Genomic DNA, 14344 nt, shown 5'->3' with positions numbered 1-14344 from the left:
TCTCACTCAGCCACTACCTGCTACTAATCAGCTACACCTGTTCCCCATTTACCTGTCCCCTTTATAAGGTCCTTATTTCCCTTCACTCATGGTCTGATCTTTCAGTTAAGACAATAGATACCCTGGACTTCCTACCTCTCTGGTTCCCTGTGCGGCCATGCTTCTGGCTATGCTTCTAAGGAAGCATTCAGTTAAGTTTACCATTTGCTCCAGTAATCTCTCTCATGTGTGTATGTTGAGACAATAAGAGACATTCTGTTTTACTCCCGGTTTCTGACTCCTGGTCTATCCGTGACAACACGAATGCTGTGTACAGTATACTACATTTAACTTTTTTTTTTTCAGTCAACTAAAAGACACTGTGCATGTAAATATTTGTATTCTTTTTGTAAACAGTGAGTCACTAGTTAATTAAATTTTATAACTTATTTCATCTGATAGGGTAATTAATGTAAAGCTGGAAGTTTAAGGGGTGATGATAATTGTCATCAGTGCCTATGCTCCACAAGTGGGTTGTGATATGGAGGAGAAGGAAACATTCTGGAGTGAGTTTGATGAAGTGGTGGAGAGTGTACCTAGGAATGAAAAATTGGTGATTGGGGCAGACTTTAATGGGCATGTAGGTGAAGGGAATAGAGGTGATGGGTAGGTATGGCCTTAAGGGGAGGAATGTAGAAGGGCAGATGGTGGTAGATTTTGCTAAAAGGATGGAAATGGCAGTGGTGAACACTTATTTTAAGAAGAAGGAGGATTATAGGGTGATGTATAAGAGTGGAGGAAGGTGCACACAGGTGGACTATGTTCTATGTAGGAGATGCAACCTGAAGGAGATCGAAGACTGTAAGGTGTTGGCAGGGGACAGTGCAGCTAGACAGCATCGGATGGTGGTCTGTAGGATGGTTTTGAAGGTGAAGAAGAAGGGGAGAAGAGTAAGGACTGAATTAAGAATAACATGTTGGAAACTGAAGAAGGAAAACTGTAGTGTGAGTTTCAGGAAAGAGGTCAGACAGGGGCTTGTGGTGCTGAAGAGGTGCTGGATGATTGGGAAACTACTGCAAAAGTGATGAGGGAGACAGCTAGAAAGGTACTTGGTGTCACATCTGGAAATAGAAAGGAAAAGAAAGAGACATAGTGGTGGAATGAGGAAGTGCAGGACAGCATAAGGAGAAAGAGGTCGGCAAAAGAATTAGGATCAACAGAGCGATGAAAAAAGTAGGCAGGAGTACAAGGAGATGTGGCAGCAGGTAGAGAGGGATGTGGCAAAAGCCCAAGAAAGTCATATGAGAAGCTCTATGTAAAGTTGGACACTAAGCAAGGAGAAAAGGATTTGGCCAGGCAGAGAGACCGAGCTGGGAAGGATGTGCTGCAAATTCTAGCAATAAAGGATGAAGATGGAAATGTGTTGACTAATAAGAAGTGTGTGTTGAGAAGATGGAGGAAATATTTTGAGCAGCTGATGAATGAGGAAAATGTGAGCGAGAGAAGTTTGGATGGTGTGGAGATGGTGAAGCAGGAAGTGGATATGATTAGTAAGGAGAAAGTGAGAGCAGCAATTAAGAGAATGAGTGAAAAGTCGGTTGGACCAGATGACATACCGGTAGAAGCATGGTGATGTTTAGAAGATATGGCAGTGGATCTTTTAACCAGGTTGTTCAATAAGATTTTGGAAGGTGAGAGGATGCTTGAGGAATGGAGGAGGGGTGTGCTGGTACCAATCTCTAAGAATAAGGAAGATGTGCAGACCTGAAGTAACTACAGGGGAATAAAGTTGATCAGTCACACCACAAAGCTATGGGAAAGATTAGTGGAAGCCAGGCTGAGAGAAGAGGTGACCATCTGTGAGCAACAGTATGGTTTCATGCCAAAGAAGTGCACCACAGATGCATTATTCGCTTTGAGAATGTTGATGGAGAAGTATAGAGAATGTCAGGGGTTGCATTGTGTGTTTGTGAATTTAGAAAAAACTTACAACAGGGTGCCGAGAGAGGAGTTGTGGTATGGCATGAGGAAGTCAGGTGTGTCAAAAGTATGTGAGGGTGGTGCAGGACATGTAGGGCAGCAGTGAAGTGTGCAGTAGGAATGACAAACTGGTTCAACATGGAGGTTGGACTGCATAAAGGATCAGCTCTGAGCCCTTTCCTTGTTGCAGTGGTGATGGACAGGTTGACTGACAAGGTCAGACAGGAGTCTCCGTGGACTATGATGTTTGCAGATTATATTGTGATTTGTGGTGAGAGTAGGGAGCAGGTGAAAAGAGCCTGAAGAGGTGGCGGTACATGCTGGAGAGAAGGGGAATGAAAGTCAGTAGGAGTAAGACAGAGAACAGGTGTGTGAATGAGAGGTAGGGCAGTAGAGTGGTGCGGTTGCAGGGAGAAGAAGGTGGAGAAGTTTAGGTACCTGGGGTCAACAGTGCAAAGTAATGGAGAGTGTGTTAAAAAACTGAGGAAAAGAGTGCAGGCAGGGTAGAGTGGGTGGAGAAGAGTGGCAGAAGTGATTCGTAATAGAAGGGTATCTCCAAGAGTGAAAGGGAAAGTTTATAGGACTGTGGTGAAACCTGCAATGGTGTATGGTTTAGAGACAGTGGCATTGACTAAAAGATAGGAGGTGGAGCTGGAGGTAGCAGAGATGAAGATGTTGAGATTTTCATTGGAGTGACAAGGATGGACAGGATTAGAAACTAGTTTAGAGGGACAGCACATGTAGGACGTTTTGGAGACAAGGTGAAGGAGGCACAATTTAGATGGTTTGGACATGTGCAGAGGAGGGACATGGGGTATATAGGAGAATGCTGAGAATGGAGCCACCAGGAAGCAAGAAAAGAGGAGGGCCAAGGAGGAGGTTTATGGATGTGGTGAGGGAAGACATGCAGGTAGTTGGTTTGAAAGAGGCAGATGTAGAAGACAGGGGGGTATGGAGACGGATGATCCTCTGTGGCGACCCCTAATGGGAGAAGCCGAAAGAAAAAGAAGATTACTGGTATTGCACATACACTCAGAAATATCTACTATATCATTCACTTTTCAATACAGTACAGACCAAATGTTTGGACACACCTTCTCATTCAAAGAGTTTTCTTTATTTTCATGACTATGAAAATTGTAGAGTCACACTGAAGGCATCAAGGGCTATTTGACCAAGAAGGAGAGTGATGGGGTGCTGCGCCAGATGACCTGGCCTCCACAGTCACCGGACCTGAACCCAATCAAGATGGTTTAGGGGTGAGCTGGACCGCAGAGTGAAGGCAAAAGGGCCAACAAGTGCCAAGCATCTCTTGGGGAACTCCTTCAAGACTGTTGGAAGACCATTTCAGGTGACTACCTCTTGAAGCTCATCAAGAGAATGCCAAGAGTGTGCAAAGCAGTAATCAAAGCAAAAGGTGGCTACTTTGAAGAACCTAGAATATGACATTTTTCAGTTGTTTCACACTTTTTTGTTACGTATATAATTCCATATATAATTCCACGTGTGTTAATTCATAGTTTTGATGCCTTCAGTGTGAATCTACAATTTTCATAGTCATGAAAATAAAGAAAACTCTCTGAATGAGAAGGTGTGTCCAAACTTTTGGTCTGTACTGTATATAATTAATAACTACAGATAATTCTATTCTATGCACAATTTTTTCAGCCTTTATGTTTCCAATTAATGACAGAACACAAACATGATCTATGATGATCTCATTATACAGAAAAAAAAAAAATTGCTCTAGTTTCGAATGGGTAAACCTACAAGGTGGCCCTACAAAAAAGAGATATCTAATTATATAGCTGACTAAAAATATATTGTTTTTACAAATTGTAGAAATTGTGTTGTACTCCGTGTGGCACACTGTTAGTAGGGTGTAATATAACTGTTTGCAATATACGGTAATGCTTTAAATTAAGGTTCTGCTAATTTATTACTATAAACTTATTAATTAACTTATTATTAACCGAGATTGCAATTTTTTTTAAGTATTGCTTCTTAACTTTACAATGTATATGGCTTATAAGCACATCAAATTTTTAATATGCTAAATTATACCTCAACCCCAGATCAAGGAAAATCTCCATGATGATGACATTAGTCTGCAGCACAGTGGGAGGGCAGCACAGGTCTACAGAATCATCAGGGAGCTTGGAAACTTGGTGCAATTTAGTACCATGCCTACCCACCAGACCAGAGAATATTCTGTACCAGTAGAACACTCATCAAGAAGACAAAGAATGAACCAATCCCAGTCCCATAGAGACCACTTATCCAGGAACCATGTTCAAAAAGAGCACAGTGCAGCTGATCATGGTCCCAATTGCCCTATCCCAGCTACCTGCTGAGGTCTTGCCACAAACTCAAAGACACTGAAGAATTTATCAGATACTAACTTATGCTTGTTTTTCTTACTGGCTAAGGCTTTCTCATAAACAGTACTTGCTCTTTTCTTATATATTCTGCATGCATAATAAGCATTATGACAAACATGCTATGCATTATTCATTTTAAACATAAAATTAGTGTCACGATAAGGAAAAAGCAACCAAGTAGTCATACACCAACCATTTAAAAGTTTTTAAATTATACATAAGGTTACTTGTCAAACCCCACAAGGGAAAATAAAGTGTTTCTGTAGATTTGTTCTGTTCACAATGTGAATCAATGAAAAGAAAAATTCTGTATAAACATTTTCTAATAAATGTACAGTATGGAGTGACTGCTGACAATGATATTATATAGGAGGACTAAAACCTAATATCTATCAACAGCAGTAGCATGTGTCCACAGTTTTTTGTGCGGTAGTATGATAACGGCAATGCGTAACATTAACCATGATTTAGAGGGTTTGGCAAAATTCATAACCCCTTAGCTTTTGTGAAAAAAATATCCACCCACACACCTTGTCTGCACGAACACTTTAGCAGAGCTAAAGATGCTGAGATTTTCATTGGGAGTGATGAGGATGGACAGGGTTAGAAATTAGTTTATTAGAGGGACAGCGCATGTAGGACGTTTTTGAGACAAGGTGAGGGAATCACAAATTAAGATGTTTTGGACATGTGTAGAGGAGGCATCTTCAAGCAGAAGGTAGAGAAGTGCCATGTGTCTAACTTCTAGTAGCTTTGTGATGTCATTATGGAGGAGTGGAAGAGGATCCCAGCAACAACTGTGCAGCTTTAGTAAATTCCATTCCCAAGAGGATTAAGGCAGTGGTGCTCAGACAAAATATCGACATTTTGGACAGTTTTGACGTAATTTTTATAACAATATTTATATTAGTAGGTTTAGCCAATTTATATAAGTCAGTCTTAATATTAAGGAACTCTCTCTTACTATTATTTATTTAAAGATAAAATATTCAGCATTTACAAATTGGCCTTTAAGTAATAATCATTTCAAATTTAGTAAAACGCAGCTAACATTGCAGGAATTAGTGTCTGCTTGCTTCTAAAACCATAAGAAACCATATGTTTTACATGTGCTGTGAACTGTAGCAGCATTGCTAAACCTTTCAGTTATCTTCTATAGTAACTACTCAGATGTCACAGTGGTGATTTGCATATCAGCAGTGGCATCTATCATTGTCAATGCAGGTTATAAAAGCATTTTGTTTGTGTTTGTGCATCCGTTGTGCACAAAAGATAAAGCAGAGCTGTATCAGCATACAGTATTTTCAGCCATATCCATGGGGACCTTGCTTCTTCCATTTGTTTTGACAATAAAAAAATCGTGTTTTAAATGCACACCTGTAACTCTTAGTAAACCAGCTTAGGTTCCATTTATACTGTTAAAACTGCATTCCCTCAAATTTTTCAGCACAGACTTTGAAAACAGAAAATTGAGTTATAATCATCTCTGTTTTTCATGTCTTATATCCAAATATTCTTTAGAATTGCAGCTGAGGTAAGGCAAGATCTTGCTGCCTGTATAGTATTTGTGGATATTTTACAACCATCATTTGTGGAAATCATCCTTTAGGATCCCTTGTAGTGTGGCCTCTGGAGGAGGTCCAAAATGATTAATGATTTCAGATCAAATAATGACACATCATAGTGGATCTTTGTTTGCACCTACTGCTGGTTAAAATATAATTTAAAGACAGTTGCACAATACACATTTAGGGTACTTAAATACAAAGATTTTTTTTTCTCCATATGGAATGACATTCATCGGTTTTGAAGAAACTAGCTAGATTATGAAAACAGTCTATTAATGACAATATCCTGACAGTTATTTTTTGTATTTTAAATGGGTTAATTACTTTTAGTCCCCCACACGCACATATACATAAATAATCCACACACACGCACATGTTTGTTTTATTGATTGATAGAGAAAAGTTTTAAAGATATCTATATCATTATGACTGTCTTTTGATAATTTGATGTAATTGTGAATCACCTGAAAGTACCAAATAAATAATACATGAGAGTAAGTGTGCAGTTAAATTACATTATTTTGAACCATTTATTCATTCATTCATTTATTTATTCAACTGTTTTATCTTGGGCCACAGTCTGGAGCCAGTATTGGCAACACTAGCCTAACAGTTTTGGATGCCAGTATATCACATTGCACTATGCACCACATTCAGTAGTATCAATTTAGTATAACAAATGCATGTCTTTGACAGAGTGTGAAAGCTAGAGAAACTGATGGAAACTGATACGAACACAGAAACAACATGCAAAAAAGAGTAACCTTAACTCACAATCAAGATAACACTAAACTGATCCAAAAAGAAATTGCAGCTCAAACCCTGGAATTGTAAACTGGCTCCCACTAAGCCATCATAGCACTTGAGCTAAGTGCATTCTTGAATGTTTTCCTATTTATATGCAAAGGTCACCAGCAGTTACACCACAGAATAAATTGTCAACACCTATTAACTGTCTTTTGTCCTTTAGCCTGTAAAAAGTGAGATAAATCCAATTTTTAAAACAACAAGCTACTGCTCAGGAACTTGAGTCAATGTCTTTCTGGTTAAATTGCTCGTTATGGAAACACTAAAAAGATTGCCTTTAACAAAGACGAAGATGATAAGAAGGTCACATTGGTTAATTTAACATGGATATTTAACAATTCCCAACTGGCTTGACAAATGTATGGATAGACAAGTGTTCCTATTCACCAAACAATATTAAACAGAACAAAGTGTTCTCTAAGCTGCCCAGTGCCAGGGGAGTAGGATGAAAGGAAGCTGATGGGAAATCTTTCACTTCTAAGTATTTCAATAATGTAATCTAGCTCACTCCCAGTTTCTCATTCTCTCTTTTTCAGTAATGCCTGTCTCGAGGGGGCCATGCCGCCTGTAAAGCAACCAGCCATAGAGAAAGTGTCTTCGAGAAGTCACTCGATAATGCAAATTTCCTGAAGGTATCATACCAGACATGAACATGAAGACATTTGCGCTACCAAATTAAATGAACTATAACTGACCTGTGTTCTCTGCCATGGATCCACGTATAGCCCCATCATGAATTTTACATTACCCTTTAATGGTCCAGCCTAGAGGATATTGACTGACTGAGGGTCTAATTTATCATTAGGGTTGATGTGAACATGCATCAACCTAGTGCAATGGTAATCTGTCATATCCTGAAGGTTTTGACATTCACACTCGGCTGCCAAACTGATCGGATGATATATTCACTTAAGACAGATATAATGGTGATTAGGACAATCTAGAGGTTTACTGTGCAAATGGCAAATGCCAGGAAGGAATTCATCTTTATTTATTTTTTGTGTGAAAGTGTAAATCATAATTTTTGCAGGACCTGCCATATTTGATGCAAGTACTTCCACAGAATCTTAGCAAATTTTGTCAAAACCATTAAAACTACAACTACTAAAACATTGCATTCTACAGTTTGATGGATGAAACACTGGCAAACAATGGAGAATAGGACTGCTAATAGCCTTTAGCTTTTAGCCTTTAGCAAAGGGCGGATGATGGCCTAGCTGTCTCCAAGAAAGAAGGAAGGTGCCCTTCTGACAGTGAAAAAGCAGGGAAGAAAACATCAGTCAAACAGGGAGAGCATGTCATGGTTGCAGTTTGCACCATTTGGAATATAAAATAGCCTGTAAAATGTAATACACAGAATACACAGTTTTGTCTACTGTGTTGCTATGATAAAATTATCTGAACATTGTCAATCATGGAGTATTTATGAATAGTAATCAAATTGAGTAAAATCTTATACCTACATTTTGGAACAGTGTACTATAGATGCCAACTGACTTAGTCTTACTCAAATAGCTCAATCATTTAAAATGAAAGTCAAATAAAGACTCTTTTTCCTTTACTTTCTTTACAATTCTCTTTTAAATATTCTTAAGATTTATGAGTGGGTATTTCTAATAAGATTTGCAAGCAGTGTTTGTTTAGCCTTTTTTGGCTTGCACTCATTTCTGCCTTTCCAGTTTAAGTATTGATAAGGATTATGATAATGATGAATTTCTTTTTTTAAACAACGAATAGTTTTGTAGTATAATATTCTCTTGTGGCTTTCTGAATTCTGCATTATATTATTAATGCATATATAAAAAAATTAAAAATAAAAACAATGAATCATCATGATGCATTCATACTCCCTTCTCAACTAATAAAAAATATATATGATCTGGATGGCAAAATATAAACTTCAAACAAAAACCTTCGTCTACATCATTTCATGGCTTACGTATGTCTATACTGGTGTAAAATAGGTCACTATATAAACTGTACTGATTTGCAAAATTTCCATTTCTCCACTCCGAGTTAGCTCTTGCTATTTCAAAACAGCCTGCAGAGTGCTTTAGCCGAAGGCTGCTTACGTGTATCGTATCACATTCTATCAAACATACAAAAAAAAAATTACTGAGGCACTCATTGGCATTATACTACACACTATACACCAGAAGTAAAATGCATGTGAGCCAGAATGTAGAATAAAGGACTTGAGCATCTAATAGTTGTCTGAACACACAGGGTGTATGGTGGCTGGAAATTCCTCAACATTCCACAGCAGAGTATGTGCCCGTTATCAGAATGTCTACTGCAATGGCAGGTATATTCGTTATCGTCATTTGCCTGTCCCAGGTAAAAAAAAACTTTTTCAGAGTGATTCTGGCAGAAAAAATTTAACACTGAAAATAAAAACTGTGCCATCTGGGGCTGGACAAATGGCATAATGTCTGATATTGATCACAGATGGGTAAGAAAAAAATATACCATATGGATGCAGGTACTGTATTACTTTACCAGGTACTTTATTTAGAAAGTAAAAGAAGATGGAAAGTTTTAGTATATTTCTGTGTGTGTACCCAAGTGTTCTTTTTAGAAATATGTTATAAATGTTGAATTAATTAAAATATAGCCATAGAGAGCTGAGAGTTTTACATATACCCTAACACATGGCTGCTATAGACACAAATAAATTAAATATTGTAAATATACATTTAATTATGTAATTATTATACTTGGTTAAAATAAACTTAGCAGCAGGTATCCTCAAAAGAGATTTAAAAAAGACTAGCATTCTAGTCTGTCAGAGCAAATGATAAACAAACGTCTGTGTGCATAAATCCCTTCTCTGTTTAAAGTAAATCAATGCTTCCACCATGTGGCCATATCTTATTATTACTAGTAAGGGTCCTGTGTTATCCATGTATATATACAGCAGGGGTTTTCAACCGGTGGTCCGCGGCCCCCTTGTGGTCTGCGGCGGCATTGCATGTGGTCCGTGACAGCCTACATAATTTCACTATTAAAATCACTTTTTTTCCATAATTTATTTTTCCAAACATTTCCAGAATATTTGTACATAAGTGGAAAAACTGAATTTATTGACAATATCTAAAATATTTAAACTGACACAGGATAGGCTAGCTTTGCACCTATCAGGCCTATGCTTTGCTAACGTTGTGTTTTGCGTCATATACGTACACATTCATCTTGCGCGCGAAATAGACCAGCATCTCAGAGTTAAGAAAACACATTATTCTGGTTTTATTGAATAGACGCTTAATAGTTTTGGTGAATTGAAATTTGGAGTGGAGCTGTTAGCTAACGTTTCTAACTAAGGTGAAGTTTGCTAGTCAGCACCATCATGGATCGCTTTTTACAATAGTGGGCCACGGATTACTTGTTAGTCAGAATGGTGGTCTCTGGCACAGAACCAGTTGAAAACCCCTGCATACAGTATAGAAAGACATACAGTAGATTATATAAAATAAACACATACAACTGTGAACTTTTGTTCATTTAGCAGCTGCTACTACTCATGCTCAAACCACGATTGTTCTTTTTTTATTATTATTGTTAATACACCACTTCTAAACAAGAAACACGTACATAACCAATCCATGTAAAAAAAAATAAATAAATATAAACGAGCACAGAAATCTTTATGCACAAATAAGAAGTCCCTTTAATTTTACCACATTTTCCCAAATTACAGTGGAACCCCGTTGTACGAGCATAATTCCTTCTTGAAAATTGCTCGTAGGTCCATTTTCTCGTATGTTCAAACTAATTTTCCCCATAGGAATGAATGTAAAAGTGATTTAATCCGTTCCGAGATCTCATTTGATCGCTTATTTCTGCACTTAAAAAGTATTTGTAGCCTATTTTTAAAAACAAATACACCCGCAAACTACCGTAATATAAACACAATTTAACACTTACTCATGTGGTAGTGGTTGATTGCGAGTGCATGACGCGCACCACGCTGTAACCTCTTCGGTTTCCATGGTAATTCTATTTACTTTCGTTTTCACAGCACCATCACTGATTTTCTTGGGAGACATTTTTCAAGATTTCTAGTGAAATAAAAATATAAAACTAAAAAAAGTTACCACTTAGCCACTTTTATTTGTTTTTTTTTTGTGTCGGTCTACTTAGTGCCCCACAGCACGTCTCTGGCGCGCACGCGTGCACACACACACACACATACACACACACACAGCCACAGTTACGTTTTTGTTGCACTGAACAATGAGAGCCACTGAGTGATACGTCATCAACTAAGCGACTGATGCGATCCTCCGCCAAAAACGGGGAACCGGCAGTGTGGGTTTGCTCGTGCCTTTGAAATTTTCTCGTGAAACAGGGTAAAAATTTTGCGAGCGAGTTTGCTCGTACTATAGGTTGCTCGTACAACGGGGTTCCACTGTACTCAGTTACATATATATATATCATATGAGCACAAGATGGTGCTATTGTATCAACCTTTTTGCATTACAAATTCCCACTCTGACATGTTGCAACACAACCTTATTCACATATCTATATGATATTGTTTTTGTATATCTTGACAAATATTCATAAATACAAATATCTTAGCCCTTGTGTGTGAATATCTCTCAGAAGCGAACATTGAGAATAGAGCACAGGGTCTGGAAACTGTAAAATAGAGGGAGAAATGTACTGGCAGATATGCTGAAATGTAACCTTATGCACATTATATTTTAGGTTATACAGGCACAAGTTTTAACTGTGGGCAAATAATGTCTTTAGGGTAGGACCTGCCTGTATTTCCAGACAACCCAAGCCTTAAATAAAGTAGTTTAAGGGTTCTTTGGCAAATTAAGAGTCCCACAACACAACGTTCCAGGGTTCACCACAAAATCATTTAAGGGTTTCCCCCAAAAATCATTGTGCACTGCATTTTACAGTATGACCAGTAAATGTGTTTAATTTCATTAAAGAAAAAACATAGGTAACCTATAATTACCTTGAAATTAAATAGCAAGAAAGATTATGTGGTATCTGTCTGGAGCTTTTAATCAGCCAGGAAGATAAGGCAGAAGTAATAAATTTCAGTCATTTTTGTCTTAATAATTGATCCACCACACAAAGTTCACAAGCGTGTCATTTGCTCACTAACATGCAACTTCAACAGCTCCAATGTCCAATTTCGAAATAGCAGTAACACAATTCTACTCTTGAACACATCAGTTCTTTCACGAAGGTAGACATACGTGTCAAAAGTAAAGTGAATGCTATGTGTATGAAGTGCAGCACAGAAAGTTATGTACAATCACACACAAAAAGGAATTTGTTAGATGGATTTATTTTTACTCACTTGAATAATTTTTGCTTCAAAACCTTTCTAAATGAAAAACCGTTAAGTCAAGGGTTCCACATTGGAACAATTTAGGGTCTTGTTATACATAAATACATGTATATATGCTGTAAATGTACAAAATTGTATATGTATATGAACTATATATAAATGTACTAATGATGAAGCTTAAACATGTTGATTTATGTATTTAACCTCTATATTCCCCACCTGAAAGCTTTTGTTGTAAAACTTCATTTTTGTGAGAATTTTCACTTGTGAGAATAAAACGTGTATTTTAAACTGAAAACAGGGGTCTGGATAAGTATTTGTAACACTTCATTCATCTTCAAATAACCTTAGAAGCATAATTGAAGGTTGAAAAACATCACAGGAAGTAAAAAATGTGATAGGAGCCAACTATATGATCATCATCATCATCATCAACACTAATAATAAATTGTTATCAAATGTGAATATATACATCATGTAAGAGACACCCTTTTCCAACAACTTACAAATATCCTTTTTTTTTATACAAACAAGCAACGAATGGTTAAGGGCCTTGTTCAAGGGCCCAGAAATTGCAGCTTGGTATTTAAACTTCTGATCAGAAGTCCAACCTTTTAACCACTAAGTTACCACTCCCATGGATCCTCATTTATATGAAACCTAATAATTTAACACAGTTTCGGGGATAACAGATTTATTGTCACTTACACCAAGAACATTCAGCCTTGCTGCTTCTGTCATGTCAGTGTCAGCACGTGCTGGAACAAACTCCCTTTCCCAAGCTCCTCTGCCATACTCTGTTCTAAAAACCAATTACAAAACACAACTTATCTCAAGACTTCTGATGATGCACACCTGTTCCTTATCTTCATGTAATCTGGATTCACTAGATTCATCAGTCAATGCAAAGCTTTACTGTTATCTCAAAAGGCTGTGCATTGACTCTTTTATTGCTAATCTAATTCTCTGTGTTTTGTTGTTGTTGTTTTCCCAATTGTTTTTTTTTTTGGTCTCATCCTGATTTTGTCTTGTCTTGTTTATTTATTTGCTGATCATCAGACCTCCTGGGTGTTATCGCTTATTCTGTTTGTTTATTTTCTCTTAAAGTACTTTTTTTTATGAAACTCTGTTTGGCACTTCATGACACAGGACTTTGCCTCTGACATGGAAGCAGCAGGTTTCAACAATCTATTCCAAGCCATCACAGATCAGGCCCACATAGTAGGTAGGCAAGAATAGCTAATCACTGTTTACACTACTTTGGAAAACCTAATAAACCAGCGCCATAAATTAGTAGTGCCAATCCTGATCAAATTCATGCCAGGTCTTTGGACTGGACAACTCATTGTCCAACCTGGTGTATATGACAGCAACCGAGTCAAATGCTAAAGATTTCTGCTAAAAGTCTCACTTCATCTGAAGACATCAAAAAAAGTTGTGCACATATAATTGAGACTGTGCAGTCCTACAATCATTTTGGTAAGTATTTTTGTTCTGCCTTTAAATCCTAAATGAATGACACTGCACAGCAGCCAAATTTGACCCTGTAGTACTTTCTACAGAAATTGATTGAAACAATCCAGCTCTGAACGGCATCTTGTTAGGGGTGGAGAAGAGCTATAGTTACTGAACTGTCCTGTAGAGACTGCTATCTGTCACAATATTGACTCACTGAAATAGTTATACCTCTTGGCAAGATATTTATGGAAAGAATAAAACCTGGCCCTACACAAGCACCAGTTGTTGAAGAATAAGAAATGATTTCATTCTCACTAAACATTGTACAATCTTAGACTGGCCACAATCCAAGAACTCCACATAGATACTAGCCCAAGCTCAGAATCAATTCCTTAAGCTGAGTATTGACAATGCTACCCACTGTACTACCCTGTCATGCAGACATGTTACATGTTAGATAAATTCATCCTAGCATGTATATATGACATCCAGAAATATTCTGCACACAACTTCACTGAACATATCAATGTCTTACACAGACTCCAAGCCAACAACCTTCTTGTCAAAGAAAAAATAATAAGTGCCTTTCTTAGGATACATTATCCACAGAGAGGGCATGGTCATGGATGATGCAAAGGCCCTCGTCAAAGAAAGGCAGAATTAAAATGTGAAAGCCCTTCAAAAAAATTTTTGCTTCACGTTTCTTTTGGTAAATTCAAAGCTAAAAACTAGCTCAGAATTCAGTGGAACTCAAATTCTATGCAAGCATTTGCTACAGCCCCATTCTAAAACCAATTCTGACTCAATCCTGTCAATCAAATTGTTATTGTCTATAAATTTTTAAGAAGAGGCACCAC

At 37.5% G+C, this 14344-nt stretch overlaps 2 long non-coding RNA genes across 3 annotated transcripts in view; one reads left to right on the top strand and one right to left on the bottom strand.

The window, feature by feature from the left end:
- The window catches only part of LOC124393236, a 38634-nt gene extending 25823 nt beyond the window's left edge, over window positions 1-12811 (bottom strand). The window contains exon 1 of the long non-coding RNA XR_006927302.1: window positions 12738-12811. This is a non-coding gene — a long non-coding RNA (uncharacterized LOC124393236). The remainder of the gene's footprint in view (window positions 1-12737) is intronic.
- On the top strand, window positions 108-8276 carry LOC124393221. Of its 2 annotated transcripts, none has more exons than XR_006927295.1 (2): window positions 108-190; window positions 7252-8276. It is a non-coding gene; the product is annotated as an uncharacterized LOC124393221 (long non-coding RNA). The 2 variants fall into 2 exon arrangements; XR_006927296.1 differs by lacking the exon at window positions 108-190 and adding an exon at window positions 3251-3310.
- Window positions 12812-14344: the final 1533 nt, after the last annotated feature.

This window comes from Silurus meridionalis, chromosome 1, assembly GCF_014805685.1.
Source record: "Silurus meridionalis isolate SWU-2019-XX chromosome 1, ASM1480568v1, whole genome shotgun sequence".
NCBI lineage: Eukaryota > Metazoa > Chordata > Actinopteri > Siluriformes > Siluridae > Silurus > Silurus meridionalis.
This window is presented reverse-complemented; position numbering and strand designations above follow the sequence as displayed.